Source organism: Mesocricetus auratus, unplaced genomic scaffold, assembly GCF_017639785.1.
Source record: "Mesocricetus auratus isolate SY011 unplaced genomic scaffold, BCM_Maur_2.0 Super-Scaffold_100676, whole genome shotgun sequence".
NCBI classification, from domain to species: Eukaryota; Metazoa; Chordata; class Mammalia; order Rodentia; family Cricetidae; genus Mesocricetus; species Mesocricetus auratus.
The window spans coordinates 90,079,423-90,097,153 of record NW_024429266.1 but is presented as its reverse complement, the minus strand read 5'-3'; the positions used below and the strand labels follow the sequence as shown (position 1 = coordinate 90,097,153).

Below are 17,731 nucleotides of genomic sequence, written 5' to 3'. Positions count from 1 at the left end.
TTCAGTGCACACTGGGTAGCTGAGGCGAGGAGAAGGCTTCACGGAGAGTCTGGGAACAGACGTGAGGTCACCCCCAGTGAGCTAAGAAACTGTGGCTGGCCTAGGGCTGCTCAGCAAGCCTGGCCAGGTGTGTTGTCTTGTTCTCTGGGTATAGACAAACACTCAGGTGACCTAGCCACCAAATGCTGGGGCCCCTTCACGCCTTGCAGTTCCATGCCTTGGGGACTGTCCCCTTGTTAAATGTGAACACCTCTTTGCTGTGAGTGGGGTTTCTCTTTTCTTTCCTCTTCACTCAGGCTCCCAGTTAGTTGAGAGCACACCCTATCTCCTGAGCTGCAGAAGGCAAAGGCGAGGAAAACAGGCTGAATGGGAATGTCTGTTTCACCGTCCTAAGAGCCAGGGAGAAGGCAGAGGGAAGACCAAAGTGAGCTCGCAGTGGCCACACAGCAGCTGGATGGCCGGAAGGTGGGCCTGGCAAAGCACAGGAGAATGCCCTCCGCAGGAAATGCCTCCACACGGCTCTTCGCACCTGGGACAGTCCCACTGGGCTCTGGCCACAGGTGGGCGTGGGGGTGCCATGCGGGTCGGAGCGGGGTCCAGCAGGGAGACTGGTTCTCAGGTGTCGGCTGCTCGTAGTTCTGGGACCCAGCTGTGACCTGCCTTCAAGGTAGGGTTGGCGGCAGGGCAGGTCTGCTGGGAGAGCTGGGTGCTTCCCGAGTGTGTCCCCTGCCTTACTCGCCATGCCTAGCGTTCCTTCACCAGGAGCCAAGCTCGCGGTACAGACACTACAGAGCACACTCGAAATGGCGTGGGAAGAGCGACTAGAGAGAGGAAGAGGAAGTGTGTGCGTGTGCGAGAGAGTGTGTGAGTGCATGTGTGTGAGTGTGGTGTGTGAGCATGAGTGTGTGTGAGTGTGGCGTGTGTGCATGTGTGCTGTGTGTGAGAGTGTATGTATGTGTGAGTGTGTGTTGGCATCTATCGTGTGGTATAGTCTGGTTTTGCTCATGCCTGTTGCTATGAAGAAATAAATCGGTTTTCCGTATCACAAAGGCAGCAGAGCCATTTCCAGCTGACTTCAGTTTTCCCGGATTGGGGCCGAGGAGGAGAACAAGGGCCTTCCCCCTGGGCGATGTTATGAAACCAGAGCTGGCTCGGAGGGCTCCGACTCTGTCTTAGCTCTCTGGCCAGTCCCTGCCGCTCTGAAATGCAGTGCTGCCCCCTGCTGGCTGCCTGGCGGTACAGCGGCGGGAAAGCGCGGAGGGACCCTGATCTTGTCCGGAAGGAGAGCCTCACAAAAACAGCACAAACGCGGGAAGATCCTCGGAAAACACCGCTGGGTGTCTTTGGATTTGAATTTAATCAGGGACAGCTAACTCTCGGGCGCGAGTTTAGCAAATTAAGTTCCAGGGTCTTGACTGTTAAAGAACAATGGCTGCTAGCCCCACCCACCTCGGAGAGTCCAGGTCCCGGGCAGCCTCCCAAAGCCCCGCTGGGAGATTCCGAAGTTCCTGCGGGTTCACGGTGGGGGACTGCGGGCATGGGGAGAAGCCGCCAAGCTCCTGCTTCCCTGCCTCGCCAAAGATTTCCACCGCTGATGTTTAAATCCCCCATAGTTGCTAGCTGAAGCAGTCCCAGTTTCTGCAGAAGGGGCCCAGCAGTTTATTTAGATACCCATGGGTGGTCAAATATCTATAAAAGAAAAAGAAAAGGAAAAAAAAAAGGTAATTTAGTTGCCTAATGCTATGCTAGGGTATAAACAAAAGCCACAATATGTATTGCCTTTTTTTTCGAGACAGGGTTTCTCTGTATTGTTTTGGAGGCTGTCCTGGAACTTGCTCTGTAGACTAGGCTGGCCTCGAACTCACAGAGATCCACCTGCCTCTGCCTCCCGAGTGAGGGGATTAAAGGCGTGCATCACCAACTCCCGGCTAGTATTGCCTTTTTATATTAAAAAAATTCTTTTTGAGCTGGGTGGTGCTGGCACATGCTAAATCCCAGCATTCAGGAGGCGGAGGTAGGCAGATCTCTGAGGCCAGCTTGGCCTACAGAGTTCCAAAGCTACACAGAGAAACCCTGTCTTGAAAATAAAAAATCAAAACCAATCCAAACAAAAGAAGCAAGCCAAATGCCATTTATTCCTTTCGACACCAACAAATTTAAGTCCCAAGAGCCCCCAGGAGGTGGCGGCGCTCTGAATCTGCGCATGCTCAAGAACTAGGCAGTGTCCCAAATGTCCCATGTCTCCTAAGGTCAGACTGAGGACCCATCTCGGCTCTGCAAGTGACATTGTGGAGGACGGAAACTGTCGTAAGCAGTTCGCTCTAACTGCTGGAGCCCAGTCAGTTTCAGTGCAACAGGGCCCATGCAGAAAGGAACGCTAATGCCCTGTCATGGTTGCCTGGCAAAAGCATTTTCAACTTGGGCATTTATTCAGAATGACACGGGAAGCCGTTTGGGAAGTTTAAACAGAAGTATATATGACTGACTTAATTCTTTATTGCATTTATTTATTATTATTATTATTATTATTATTATTATTATTATTTTGGTTTTTCGAGACAGGGTTTCTCTGTGGCTTTAGAGGCTGTCCTGGAACTTGCTTGGTAGTCCAGGCTGGTCTCGAACTCACAGAGATCCGCCTGCCTCTGCCTCCCGAGTGCTGGGTGCATTTATTTATTTTAAATTAGTTTTTTTTCCTTTTCCTTTCCTTTTTTTTTTTTTTTCAATCCAAGGTTTCTCTGTGGCTTTGGAGCTGTCTTGGAACTCACTCTGTAGACCACGCTGCCCTGGAACTCATAGAGAGATCCACCTGCCTCTGCCTCCTGAGTGCTGGGATTGAAGGTGTGCACCACCATGCCTAGCTGCCCTCTTTCCTTTCCTTCCCCTCCCCTCCCTTCCCTACCCTTCCTGCTGTGATTAAAGGTGAGCACCACTACACTGGCCCTATATTTATTTATTGTGTGTGTATGTATGTGTGTGTGAATGTGTGTATATGTGTGTATGCATGTATGCATGTATGTGAACGTGTGCATGTGTGTGTATGCATGTGTACATGTATGTGTGTGCATGTGTGTATGCATCTATGCATGTGTGTATGTATGTGAATGTGTGCATGTGTATGTGCATGCATGTGAACGTGTGCATGTGTGTATGCATGTGTACATGTATGTGTGTGCATGTGTGTATGCATGTATGCATGTGTGTATGTATGTGAATGTGTACATGTGTGTGTGAACACGTGTATGCATGTTTGTCTGTGTATATGTGTGTTATGGATATGCCATGGCTTGCACGTGGAGGCCAAACAACAACTTAGAGTATTCAGTTTTCTCCTTCCATCACATGGGATCCAACTTAGGTCAGCAAGCTCTGAAGAGTGTCCTTCCTCACTGAATCCCCTCACCAGTCTCCCTCCTTACTCCCCCAACCCTTGTCCCCTGGCAAAATTTCCCGTGTGCTAGGCCGGCCTCAAACGTACTTTCTGATCCCCGCCCCTGCCTGCACCTTCTAACCACTGGGCTTATCGGTGCGTGCAACTGTGCAGGGTTTATTCTTCATGTTAAAGGTGAATCCCAGGGGCGTGTGCATGGTAGGCAAGCACTTTGCCAACCGAGCTACTTCCCCTGCCCTTTTCTTCCTTTTTAATTAAAGAATATTTCCTGTGTGTGTGTGTGTGTGTATGTGAATATGGGTGCCGTGTGCAGTGTGTGGTCTGGGGTCTGGGTGCTGTGTGTGTGTATGTGTATGTGTGTGTGTGAATATGAGTGCCGTGTGCAGTGTGTGGTCTGGGGTCTGGGTGCTGTGTGTGTGTATGTGTATGTGAATAAGGGTGCCGTGTGCAGTGTGTGGTCTGAGGTCTGGGTGCTGTGTGTGTGTGTGTGTGTGCCCGAGCACACGTGTGTGTATGTATGTATGTGTGGATGCTGTGAGTGTGGGGGGTATGGATGCCACATGTGCGTGTGGGAGGGTATGGTGTTGGCATAGCTGTGGAGTTCAGAAGATAGCTTACTGAAGTGGATTATCTCCTTTCATTATATGAGCTCCAGTATCAAATTCAGGTTGTCAGGCTTGGAGCCAGCACCCTTACCTACTCGGCCGTTGTGTCAGACTCTTGTTAAAGATACATTGTCTTCATCATACTTAGTCATCAGGGAAATGCAAACTATTTTGAGTTTCTCTCTCACCCCAATTAAAACGGCTTTCATGAAGAAAACCAATGTAAGCTAGCACAGCCGTTATGAAAATCAGTATGGAGGTTGCTCAAAAATGAAAAACAGGCTTCCATGGCCGGAGAGCACTGGCTGCTCTTCCAGAGAGCCTGGGTTCAATTCCCAGAAACCACACAGCAGCTCACAACTGTCTGTAACTCCAGTTCCTTCACACAGACACACATGTAGGCAAACACCGATGCACATAAAATAAACGAATAAAAATAAATTTTAAAAAGTGGGACTTCCATATGACCCGCTATACCACTTCTGGACATGCACCCAAAGAATTCCCTGTCTATTCCACATACCTGGGATACCTGGGCATCATGCTCATTGCCTCGTGACTTACCATAGCAGCGGTGGAACAAGTCTGCCCGTGGATAAATGACAAAAAATGTGACACACACACACACACACAATGACGCTTTACTTGGCTGTAAAGAAAAGATACAGGCTGGGTGTTGGTGGAACACGTCTTTAGTCCCAGCTCTCGGGAGGCAGAGGCAGGTGGATCTCTGTGATTCCGAGGCCAGCCTGGTCTACAGAGCGAGTTCCAGGACAGCCTCCAAAACAATACAGAGAAATCCTGTCTCAAAAAAACCAGGGGGAAAAAAAAAAAAAAGAATGTATGAATAAAAGAACAAAGGAAGGAAAATCACAGCTGGGTGGCGCTCACGGGTAGCATGCTCTGCTGCTGCTCGTCTTGAGCCGTCCCGGAAGGCTTGAAGCTCAGGCTCCCTTCCCGCGTGCTGTGGGTTTGGCTGGGGTCACAGTGTGGCGTGGGCACAGAGGAAAGAGTGTGAAAGCGTGGAGGAGGGGAGAACGTGGGGACTGTGCCTCTGGCTTCCCTAACTGACTCATAGTCACCTGCTCTGCACAGACAAAGAGGACAAAATTAAAAGAGCTGAATAAAAAGCAAAATCCCTCAGTGAACCCAGTGGCTCCTGAGCCCTTAGGCAAACAATTAGAGCCCTGTGGTTCCTAGTGCCTCAGCCCCCAAAAAGGCCAAAGGGCCAGCAAGTGCCATAAAATTTACCACTTCAAGATAGTGAGCTGCCCTCTTGACCCCTATTCAAATATGACCTCATACAAAGGGCGCAGGAAGCTTGCCAGCTAACCCCTCCCTTCCTCTCCCTCGCTCTAAGACTTAATCATTTTATATTATATATCTGAACATGTATGTATGTGTACCATGTATGTAGTTTGCTTTTCTTTCCGACTAAGAGTCAAGAATCCTCAATGTCTTAGTCAGTGGTGTTTTGTTTTTTTTGGGAGGGTCTTTGGTTTTTTGAGACAGGGTTTCCTCTGTGGCTTTGGAGTTTGTTCTCGAACTCACAGAGCTCCCCCTGCCTCTGCCTCCCCAGTGCTGGGATTAAAGGCGTGCGCCACCACCACCTGGTCTTAGTCAATGTTGTATTGTTGTGAAGTGACACGATGACTAAGGCAACTTTTATAAAAGAAGCATTTAATCGGGGCTGGCTTACAGTTTCAGAGGTTTAGTTTATTATCAGCATGGTATGGGGCATGGAGGCAGACTTGGAACTGGAGAGTAGCTAAGAGTTCTACATCTCGATCTGCAGGCAGCAGTCAGAGAGAGAGAGACGTTGGGCCTGGCTTGAGAATTTGAAATCCCAAAGACCACCCCCAGTGACACATTGTCTCCGAAAAGGCCACACATCTATCCCGGTCAAGCAGTGCCACTCCCTGGTAAGCAAACATTCAAGTATATGAGCCTGTTGGGGTCATACCTATTTAAACCACCACATTCCACTCCCTGGCCCCCATAAGCTTGCAACAATATTAAAATGCAGAAATGCATTCAGTCCACCTTCAAAAGTCTATCACAGTCTCAACACTGTTTAAAAGTTCAAAGTCTCTATAGAGAGACTCATAGCAATCTCTTAACTGTAAAATCAAAATAAGCAGATCACATACTTCCAACATAAAATGGCACAGGATATACATTACCATTCCAAAATGCAGGGAAGGGAGCACAGCAAGGAAATACTGGACCAAAATAAGACTGAAAACCAAACTCTGAATCTTAGCTGGGCGTTGGTGGTGCACACCTTTAATCCCAGCACTTGGGAGGCAGAGGCAGGTGGATCTCTGTGAGTTCGAGGTCAGCCTGGTCTACAGAGCAAGTTCCAGGACAGGCTCCAAAATAATACAGAGAAATCCTGTTTCCAACTCACAAAAATCCACCTGCCTCTGCCTCCCAAGTGCGATTAAAGGCGTGTGCCACCAACACCCAGCTGAAACCCTGTTTTGAAAAAACCAAAAAAAAAAAAAAAACAACAAAAAAACCTCCATGTCTGATGTCAAAGTGCTCTTCAGATCTCCAGCTCTGATTGGCTTTGTTGACTGTACACCCTTCCTTCTCTTGGACTGGTTCCATTCCGTTAGCAGCTCTCCTCAGCAGGTATCCCATGGCTCTGGCATCTTCATCATCTTGGGGTCTCTGAGGCAATCCAGGCTTCACTTCTCTGCTCCACACAATGGCCTCTCTAGGCCTCCATCCAGGGACACCCGTGACCCACGCCTGGCCTCAGCAGCTTCCCTTCGTTGTAAAGGAAGATTCCATGACAGAGATCCGCCTGCCTCTGCCTCCCGAGTGCTGGGATTAAAGGCGTGCGCCACCACCGCCCGGCTTTCTTCTTCTATTCTTGATGCTAAAGTTATAACCATGCGGGCGAAGCTGCCAAGGTCTTGTGCTTGCTGGGCTGGGACTCGCGGCCCCCCCCCCCCATTTCACCAGGTTTCTGTTTTCTATGGTTTCCTTTACTGTCTAACCCTGGCTGTCCTGGAATTCGCTCTGTAGACCTCCTCCTGCCTCTGCCTCAGGGAGTGCTGGGATTAAAGGCTTGCACCACCACCACACAGCCCTGAGTTTTTCTTTAATCCCTTTTCATTTGTTGGAAACTTAGCTGGGTGGGGTCTTGCCCTGAGGTCACCACTCCTTTAATTCCATTTAGCCTCAGGCTTTTCTTTAATCTCCTTATCTCCTTGAGCACTGGTCTTGGGCCCATTACACATCTTGGTTTTCCCTTTCTCCTCAAATTGTACATTTTGTGTTTTTCCTTGTTCAGCTTGCTCCTTTTTGTTATATGCCTGCATATATGTCAATAACCGTATGACAAAGTTAATACTGGGATGTCCTGAAATCGCCTCTGCCTAGGCCATGGATCCAAAACTCTTCAATTTAGCCTCAGGCAGATTTTTTTTTTTTGGAGGAGGACAAAAAGCAGCTATACTCTTTGCCAAAATATCACAAGGGTCTCTAGGTCATTTACTAATATTCTTCCCTTCTGAATCTTCTTGAGCTGGGCCCACAAAGTTCAAATCACCCTTGGCATCATTGTCTTCTATGCTTCAGCGAGGATGGCCTATTAACTCTACTTGAAGTGCCTAATCACTTTGCTAGTCCAAAGTCCTAAAGTGCTCTACATTCCTTCAAACAAAAGCATGGCCAGGCCTATCACAGGAATACCCCACTACTGGTACCAGTGTCTTCTGTCTTAGCCTGTGTTCTGTCACTGTGAAGAGATGCTATGACCTCAGTAACTCATAAAAGAAAACATTTAATTGGGGCTGGCTTACAGTTCAGAAGTTTAGTCCATTGTCATCATGGCAGAAAGTATGGCGGCATGCAGACAGACATGGCACTGGAGAAGGAGTTGAGAGTTCTACATCTGAATCTAGAGAGAGAGAGAGAGAGAGAGAGAGAGAGAGAGAGAGAGAGAGAGAGAGAGAGAGTGTGCTTGGCCTGATATTTTGAAACCCCAAAGTCCACCCCCAGAGACATACGTCTTCCAACAAGGCCTCACCTGCTAATCCCATTCCTGTTCAAACCGACACACTCAACCTGCTTTCCCCCCCTGATGCTAACAAGCTGGGAGGTGATTGCTTCAGCTGTAATCTACCACCATGGCTGAGGAAGACCTTGCTGCTGGAGGTGTGGCAGGCACTCACACTGCTTTAGAAGGTGCTCACAACCCCCCTCATCCACCTTGGCCTAGCGTGTGGAATCCTCAAAGCTGGTAAAGCCTGAGACAAGCGACACGCCATCTCTGTGCGCTTGCCACCAACTGTGATGAGCCTGTGTGTGTCAAGATGGTCGGGGCCCTTTGCGCTGAGCCAACACATCAAACGAATCCAGGTTGGTTACAAGAAACTGGGGTACCGGGTTGGCCTCTGTAAAACCGACAGAGAGAGGAAACACTGTAAAGGGGTTGGTTGGAATTGTCCAGTGGCTGAAGACTATGGCAAAGTATCTCGGGCCAAGGATGTCACTGAAGGATATTCCAGATGCAAGAAATGAACAACCATGGGGCTGGACATGCGGCGCCTGAACCACAAGCAACTCCAAGGTATCAGGAAAAGAAAGACAAGACGTCCAGCTGTTTGTACTAAGAAATGCATGTGTTGCCTTTATTGCCAGGAGAGAGAGAGAGAGAGAGAGAGAGAGAGAGAGAGAGAGAGAGAGAGAGAGAGAGAGTGTGTGTGTGTGTGTCTTCATTGCAAGTGCTAAAAGGTCTCTCCCTTGTAGGAGGGAGGAGCTTTATATACAGGTTTACAGCACAGTGGAAAAACCCCAGGTAGGCTGGGCGTTGGTGGCGCACGCCTTTAATCCCAGCACTTGGGAGGCAGAGGCAGGTGGATCTCTGTGAGTTCGGGGCCAGCCTGGTCTACAGAGCTAGTTCCAGGACAGCCTCAAAAAAAAAAAAAAAAAAAAAACCAGGTAGAAGAGACTGTGTTTTCCTCCTGCTGAATGTTGATGTCAGAGGGTCAAGGCCAGGGCAGTAAGCCAGGACTAGAAAACAGGAAGCACTTGGACTGGAAAACAGGTTGCACTTGTAGGCTGACCAGCAACTCACAGAGACTCCGTGGGGTTGGGGCCCACCAGGACAGATGGTTCAGTGGTTAAGAAGAGCACTGGCTGCTCTTCCAGAGGACCTGGGTTCAATTCCCAGCATCTACCTGGCAGCTCACAACTGCAACTCCAGTTTCAGGCAACCTGACACCCTCACACTTATATACACATGCAGGGAGAACATGAAAGCACGTGAAATAAAAATAAATTGTTACAAAATAAAATTTGGCTCATTTTCTCAAAAATCCAAGCAAAATAAACCAATAGAAAAAAAAAAGAAGCCTGAACACAACCTATAGAAGCAGTGTGAGTTTTCCTCAAGTCGTCTCAAACACCAGTAAGCAATGCCTATTTAAAATTATATTTACTAATTGCATGTGTGCGTGAACTAGCAGGCGTGTGAAGTCAGAGGACAATTTGAACTTGTAGGAGCTGGATCCCTCTGTTCCCCTGGTGGGTTCTGGGCGTGTAATTCAGGTCCTCAGGCAGGAAGAGCTTTTACCAGCTGGACCATCCCATCCGCCTTGCTCTGTGATTTCTATGTGCTAGTCACATTTGCTCACAGATAGTCTGAGATGTCCTAGCCCCAGGGACCTTGATGACCCTGCCTCTGGGACCTATTTATGCTTTGGTGACCTTCCTGGTGCCTGTTTGCCAAGAGGAGGGACAGGTAGCTGGGAGTCACTTCACCTACCTCCGGAAACAAAGAGCTTTTAGATGGTGTGCAGAGTTGAGGGCCCCTGGGAGTGCCAAGGGCTATGGTTACCTAGTCCTGGGTTGAGCTATCACCTGGAATGATGATGCCCTTCTGCATGCTGTGAATATACGTTTCTCTTATTGGTTGGTGAATAAATGCTGGTTGGCCAGTAACCAGGCAGGTGGAGCTACCAGACCAGGGGAAAGCTGGGAAGAGAAATGCAGAAAGTGGCCAGAGGGACACCACTGAAGGAGTTAACATGTCGGAGAATTACGGGTGAGCTAGCAAATAAGAAGCCTGAGCCACTGACCAAACAATTTATAATTAATAGAAGTCCCTGTGTGTTTATTTGGGACTGAACAGTTGTGGGACAAGGCAGCACAGAAACTTCTGTCTTCACCCTTCCTTCAGGTTCTCATGACAGACTGCAATACGTACTTGGGTGATTGGGTACTTTTGTTAATTTCTTTTCTTTTTTCCTTCCTTCCTTTTTTTTTTTTTTTTTTTGCTTTGGTTTTTCAAAATAGGGTTAGCTCTAGCTGTCCTGGAACTCAAGCTGTAGACCAGGCTGGCCTTGAATCCACAGAGATCCATGTGCCTCTGCCTCCTGAGTACTGGAATTAAAGATGTGTGCCATCACCACCTGACTCTTTTTTTTTTTTTTTTTTTTTTTTTTTTTTTGGGTTTTTCGAGACAGGGTTTCTCTGTATTGTTTTGGAGGCTGTCCTGGAACTCACTCTGTAGACCAGGCTGGCCTCGAACTCACAGAGATCCGCCTGCCTCTGCCTCCCGAGTGCTGGGATTAAAGGTTAATGTCCTTCCCACGCCCAACTAGGTAGTGTGTTTTTTCTCCCCCTGGTTATTGTGTTTCCAACCTAGTATGGGACAGAAGACCTGACACTGCCCACTGAACGCTTCTTTGTGGTGCCTACCCTGTGAGTGTCTTGTTTTGCTTGGGGTTTTTGTTTGTTTTAGACAGCGTTTCTCTGTGTACCCCTGGCTGCCCTGGAACTCTCTCTGTAGACCAGGCTGACCTGGGACTCAGAGATCCACCTGCCTCTGCCTCTTGAGTGCTGGAGTTAAAGGCGTGGGCCACCACCTGACTTCTGCGCTTTGCTGTAGTGTGCTTGGTTGCTGGTATTTTGCTCCAATGCACCACTGTTCAGGATAGTGATGGATGGGCGGCACTGGAGGTCATGACGAGTCTAAAAACTTGTTCCTAGGCTAGGCAAGGTTAACCAGGAGTGGTGGCACACACCTGTCATTCCAGCGTTTGAGAGCAGAGGCAGGAGGGGTTAAGACTTTGAAGCCGGATGAAGCTATTTGCTGGGACCTGTCTCAAAAGTAAAAGAAAACAGAATAATAATAAAAGAAAATAAAAGAAGTGATGTTCTCTTTCAGCATTCTCCATGGAATTAAAAAATATTTGTTTGCTTGTTTATTAGTACCAGGGACAAAGGATCCCATCATCTGCAGGCTTGAGTTTCCTTGAAGAGCAGGTCTGACTGACCTTGTAAGACTAAAGGGTGGGGCAGGAACTTTCCACCACTTGCCATTCCATATCCACCCACTGAGGGGCAGTATTGCTCCACAAGGAAGAATTAGACTATGCCACGCTGGTGATGCAACCAGGTTCAAGAGATGACACTTGCTAACGTTTATCGAGCGCCAAGAATGTGCCGACCTTTGGAAAACTGCAGGCAACGACCCTACAAGAGAGGGACGACGAAACATTTCTTTCGTTGTTGCTGTCTGCATCTATGAGACACCATCTGGCTATGACGCTTATTCCAACCGTGAAAGGAAGCTCGCGGGAGAGATCAAATGACATTTCCAGTGTCTCATGACTAAGATAAATTCAGACTTCCATCAGTCAGGATCCGGAACCCTGCGCTCTCCCTGATCTCAATGTCATGACTGAGCTCATGCTAGCTGCATCCTGCCAGGACTGTGCCCACGCTGCAAGCTCGTGTCTCTTTCTCTCACTCTCATCTGGCCCAATTTTCCAGCTTTCGATAATCTAAATTAAACCCGGGGGCCACTGGCTTGCATCTAAAATTGTAAAGTGGGTTATTGAACTGCCAGCCTGGAGCCCAGAGACCTCTGTTCTGTGTGCACAAGGACAGAGGAGGGACAACAGATGTACCCTCCCCGGCCGCCCTCTCTGCTGTTCATTATGCCAAGTCCTCCCACAGCTTGCACAGTTAGCTGCCAGCGAGCTGCTGCCGGCGAAGCTGCTCGGACGGCAGTGGCTTGCGCCACAGCCCTCCACGGGCCCCTGCGGTTTCCAGGGGGGAAGTATCATTCCTGAGCCACCGCCCCAAGTGCCTCATGAGCTGGAAGGAATCTGCTCTGTTGCTTCTGGCCTCCCCACGGGCTCACAGGCACCTGGGCCACACATCTCCAGCCCTCCTGGGAGCTGCGGGCCCGTCCTACAGGGAGGATGAGGGCACCGGCACACAGTGGAGACAAGCTGTGCTCGTCGCCTTCCCTCTCTTCCCTCCCCCCCTCCCCCATGCTTGGAACTGCGCAGGCCAGTCCAACCTGCAAAGGCCTATCCGTGTGATGGCGCGCTCCACACAGTGCTGCCCCTGGCAAACACTTCCAGCCACAGCAAACGACATCAGGGACATTACTATTTCACTCAGACTGGTTCAGAGGAAGGCATTTCCTCTATTGCCTTTTTAAAGTCACTCTTTTTTATTCACGTATTTTATGCATATGAGTGCTTTATTGGCATGTGTGCCTCCATGACAGATCCCACTATAGATGGTTGGCTGTGAGCTACCATGTGGTGGCTGGGGAATGAACTCAGGTCCTTCTGGAAGGACAGTCAGTGCTCTTAACCGCTGAGCCGTCTCTCCAGCGGCCTATTTTTTTCTTTTTTTGTCTCTCTCTCTTTTTTTTTCCTCCCCTCTTACATTCCTGGCAGGTCCCAAAGCGGCCTGTGATTCCTAGACCGTAACCCTGGGAGCCAAGTTACAATTGTTTGGTGGTCCCACAGGTCGAACCCAATGCTGGGCTCTCCCGACTCCAGCACCCTCACTCAGGCCTGGGGGAGGGTTGGAGGTTCCAGTTTTCCCCTAACCAATGCCACACCCAAACTGCCTGCTCCGGGTTTGCATGCCAGGTAAATTTTCTGGTCAATAAATATTTGCCTGTTCCAGACCCGTGTTTGGGGCACTTTGTCATGGGCTGGCTTGACAGCAGTCCCTGTTCTCGAAGACATAGCGTTATCAGATGGTCTTTAAACACTGAGCACGTTACATGGACCCAACTCTCACCTTTAGCCGGTTCAGGGACATTGTAGTCTTTGTTAGGTGGCATTCAGTGTGAGTGGTCTTTTGTGCCTTGTCTCCCACAGAACTGTGGGAAAATTGGTCTTTATTATTACCCATCAGAGATAAACCTTGAAGGTCACCTGGCAAGGTATGTAACAGTGTGAGGCCTCTGGATCTCTCTGTCAACAGTTGAAGATCTGGGGCTTCGTTCAGGCCCTGGAATGGCCCTTTAGAAGGTCACATGCCAGTGTTTTGCTGCCGCAGTCAGCAAGGAAAACTTGCTTCAGCAGTAGAGCGTGTGTGGGCAGGCAGGTGTGGCTGGGCACTGCCAGGAGAGGGTCCCTGGCGGAGAGCAGTTACAACATTGGGGCGAGCCGGGCGTTGGTGGCACACGCCTTTAATCCCAGCACTCGGGAGGCAGAGGCAGGCGGATCTCTGTGAGTTCTGGACCAGCCTGGTCTACAGAGCGAGTTACAGGACAGACTCCAAAGCCACAGAGAAACCCTGTCTTGAAAAACCAAACCAAACCAAAACAACATTGGGGTTGGGTCCCTGGGGAGAGCTTCCTGCTCCCAGATACCCTCTGTTCCCTGCAAGTGTCTAAGAGTGGAGGAGTGAGGTCTGGTGGCAAAGGCTGAGAGACTGTGTGCAAGTCCACTCTGCTCCTTACTGGCTGTGTGAACCTGAGTCTCTGAGGTTTTGTTTAATCACATTAGGTGAAGGTTATAGAGGACCTAATTTATAAAGGATTACACTGCCAACTATTCCTTCTAGATTTATTTTATGTGTGTGTGTGTGTGTGTGTGTGTGTGTGTGTGTGTGTGTGTGTGTGTGTGTGGTGCCTGGGGAGGTCAGAAAAGGGTGTCAAATTTTTCTGGAATTGTAAGTTATGGTCGTGAGCTGCCCTGTGGGTGCTGGGAACTGAATCCAGGTCCCCTTTCCTGCCTAGCCATTTAACCCACCCCAAGGGTTACTCTGTAAGTGAACCAATGGAAGGGGAGACAAATATTTTTATTAACAGGAGAGAGCACTTACACACAAGCTGAGAGATCAGAAGCGTGGCAGGCTTCCAAGAGAGAGAGCTTATGCTTTTGCTTTCCATAAATATCTCACCTGTTCTACGTACCCTTGTCCACCCCCCCTTTTGGGAGTGGACAGTATTTTGGGCTCACCATACATTACATTGTTTAAAAACACATGCAATTGCCATGGAGCATGTGTTGACACGAGAGAACAGTTTCTGAGAGGCAGTTTTCTCCTCCACCGTGGGGTCTGAGGTGGAACTCAGATTCTCAGGCCTGTGTCCCAAGCACCTTTATCTGCTGAGCCATCTTTCTGGCCTACCATCGAATTTTCTTGAGACAAGTTCTCACCCTTTTAGCTCAACTGGGTTGGCACTGAGCCCCCGGGATCTACCTGTCTTTACTCATCAGTGATGGGGTTCCAGGTGTGGCTAACACATCTGTCCTCTCCCGTCAGTGATGGGGTTCCAGATGTGGCTAACACATCTGTCCTCTCCCATCAGTGATGGGGTTCCAGGTGTGGCTAACACATCTGTCCTCTCCCGTCAGTGATGGGGTTCCAGATGTGGCTAACACATCTGTCCTCTCCCGTCAGTGATGGGGTTCCAGGTGTGGCTAACACATCTGTCCTCTCCCATCAGTGATGGGGTTCCAGGTGTGGCTAACACATCTGTCCTCTCCCGTCAGTGATGGGGTTCCAGATGTGGCTAACACATCTGTCTTCTCCCCTCAATGATGGGGTTCCAGGTGTGGCTAACACATCTGTCCTCTCCCGTCAGTGATGGGGTTCCAGGTGTGGCTAACACATCTGTCCTCTCCCATCAGTGATGGGGTTCCAGGTGTGGCTAACACATCTGTCCTCTCCCATCAGTGATGGGGTCCCAGGGGTGGGCTAGCACACCTGGCTTTTGTGTGGGTACTGGGGATCCAAACTCAGCACTTTCCGCACTGAGCCATCTCTCCAGCTCCCTTTTAAAATTTAGTGCTATTTTATGTGTACATCTGTATGTGTGCCCATGAGTGCCACAGCACACATGTGGAGGCCAGAAGATGGCTTTAGGAATCGGTTTTTGCTTCCAGCCTTGTTTCTGACATAGAGTCTTTCCTCGCTGTGATGCTCAGCACACACTATGTTAGCTGGCTCCTGAGCTGTAGGGCTGATTCTCCTGTCTCAGCCTCCTCCCGTTTTGCCAAGGACGTGGTGCAGGGAATTGCAAACATGGGTCACCGTGCCTGGCTTGGATCCTTCTTGGAATACTGCTGCTTAAAGGGTTTTGGACATCGGTGCCACATGTGCTAGTGATACTCAGGAAAGGTGACGTCATATTTCAGGATGTGCCTTGTTCATCTCTCCTTTAGGTTGGAAACATTTGAAGGGCAGAAACTAAAGTCTTAGGTAATAATAAGTAATAGTTTGTGTGGCTCTGGGCTAAACATTTTATCTTTAAAATTTCGCCACCATTTTGGAAATAATTTCCATTTCCAAAGTGAGAAACCAGAGGAGACAAATGGGTAATTTGGTTAGGCAGGCAGTTGTGTGTGGGAGGTGGGGGGGGGCAGATGGGTGGGTAGGGGTGTTCCATCAATTTTTTTTAAATGCGCATCGGTGTTTACCTGCATTTATGTCTGTAGGAGGCAATAGAATTCTCTGGAACCGGAGTTACAGACAGGTGTTTATTGAGGAATATTAGCCTACACAAGATAGGAGTGTCATATGATATTTATTTAGGGAGAAGTCACTTACATGAGAAGCCCAGAACCCAAGGTCAGTGCTTGCTGCTCTCGGAGACCTGACCGGAACCCCAGAGAGAGCGTGTCTCTTTCCCTCAGCTCTTCATTCCCCATACCTTCTAAATACCTCTGACCACACCCGCGGGTGTGGTCAGAGTTACAGGTATCTAAGATCTCTCCCTATGGCTGTGAGCCGCCATGTGGTTGCTGGAAATTGAACCCAGGTCCTCTGGAAGAACAGCCAGGGCTCTTAACCTCTGAGCCATGTTTCCAGCCCATGGAAGTGGGTTAGAATATAGAGTACAATTACCGTATCCCTAAGCCATGCTCTCTCCTCCTTGTCTTGCTATGGGTGGTTATTCTCTAACACGGACTATGAAACTAGGAAACAGTAAATGCACATTTAATATCTGACAACTCTTTGAAGTGTTCCCAGGGCACTGAACGGACCATCACGTCCATAATTAATGATTCAATAGGGTTTTAAAAGTCAGTCTCCTGTACATGCCCCTCTGTGCCCCAACTCCTACCTCCAGCCACCAATGGACTATGTCACAGCATGATCCATTCCTTGGGACCCCACCCTGTCCTCAGCACCTGTCGCTGGGGCCGGGCACACACTGATCCTGTTCTGTGGTGAGATGTCACCTTGCCATGGACTTGGTGTGAAGTCTGTGCACAGAGGACATGGCCTGTGTGGCCAGAGCAGAGACTGTCCGTCCTCACATGGCCACCGTGAATCCCTCCCCCTCCCTCTCTTTTCTGCCAGCCTATCTGGTTATTTGGGGCTCTTATCTGTGAAGAGGCAATTTAATCCTCCTTCGTGGAATCCAAAAGTCATATACCCATTCGCCGGGGAGCTGGGTAATAAGAAAGAGCAAAGTTTAGTATTACCCTCTGATAAGAGGCTTGTCCAAACAAGATTACACATAAAAGCCAGTCTGATCCACACGCCCTTCGCTCTCTGCCCTCCTCCCCCTCTCTCCTTCTGCTTGTGAGATATGGAGAGTGTGCCATCCCCTCCAGGGACGAGTTCCAGCTCTAGTTGCCACCAACACGTTGCATTCAAGGACACACGTGTTTCCCACCACCTCCATGTTTCCCTCACCTCGCTTCCTGCAGTAGAACAGGGCACTGGCTTCCTTTGCATTTTGAAACCAGAGCAAGGTTCAGTACTGTGGCTGGTTCCAGTGCCCTAGCGTTGCCCTACCTGAGGGAGACAGAAGCAGGGCGTTGCCACCTGGACAGCCCCAGAGCACCTGGCATAGGGTTTCCCTCTGGTCAGTTCCTGGCTCCACAGTGGTGGAAACACTCAGGGATGTCTTTGCCCCAGCCTCACCAGAGTAGATCTGCTTTGGACGACAGTGTAAATTCACAGATGAGAACTCTCTTCTGCCCCAACGCTGAGGGAAGGGCCATGGGTTATCATGATCTTCTAGTGTCCTTCCAGGCCTTCCCTCTGCAGAGCTGTCAGGAGGTGGCATTGTCGGGGTGACACGGCAGCCATTTGGGGGAATCAAATGAGGGTGTCCATCTGTGTCTTGCACCAGGCTCCCAGGCTACCCCAGGCTGGCCTTCACAGGCTGCAGGCTCCCAGGCCACGCTGAGGACCCGGGTGCAGGTACCAGCGAAGGAATAGGAATGAGGGACCCCTGCCACCAGAAATCATGGCAGGACCCAGAGCTCCAGGCAGAAGGGCCAGCTCGCTATCCAGCCCGATTTGCTGGATTCTAGGCCAGGGTCCAGCAAGGCCTTCGCATGGCACTTGTACATTCCACAGCATCTGAAAGGACGTTTGTCCCCACACGCGGAGAACAAACAACAAAGAACTGTTGTGGGGTGTAGGCTTGGAAAGGGAAACTTTTTGCCCGAGGAGTCCAGCACTGATGTGGTCAGACAGGCTCAGGGGAGGGAGG

General features: G+C 49.6%; 1 pseudogene; it reads left to right on the top strand.

Moving 5' to 3' along the window:
* Positions 1 to 8,138: 8,138 nt before the first annotated feature.
* LOC121136487 lies at positions 8,139 to 8,532 on the top strand (annotated as a pseudogene).
* The last annotated feature ends 9,199 nt before the right edge of the window (positions 8,533 to 17,731 follow it).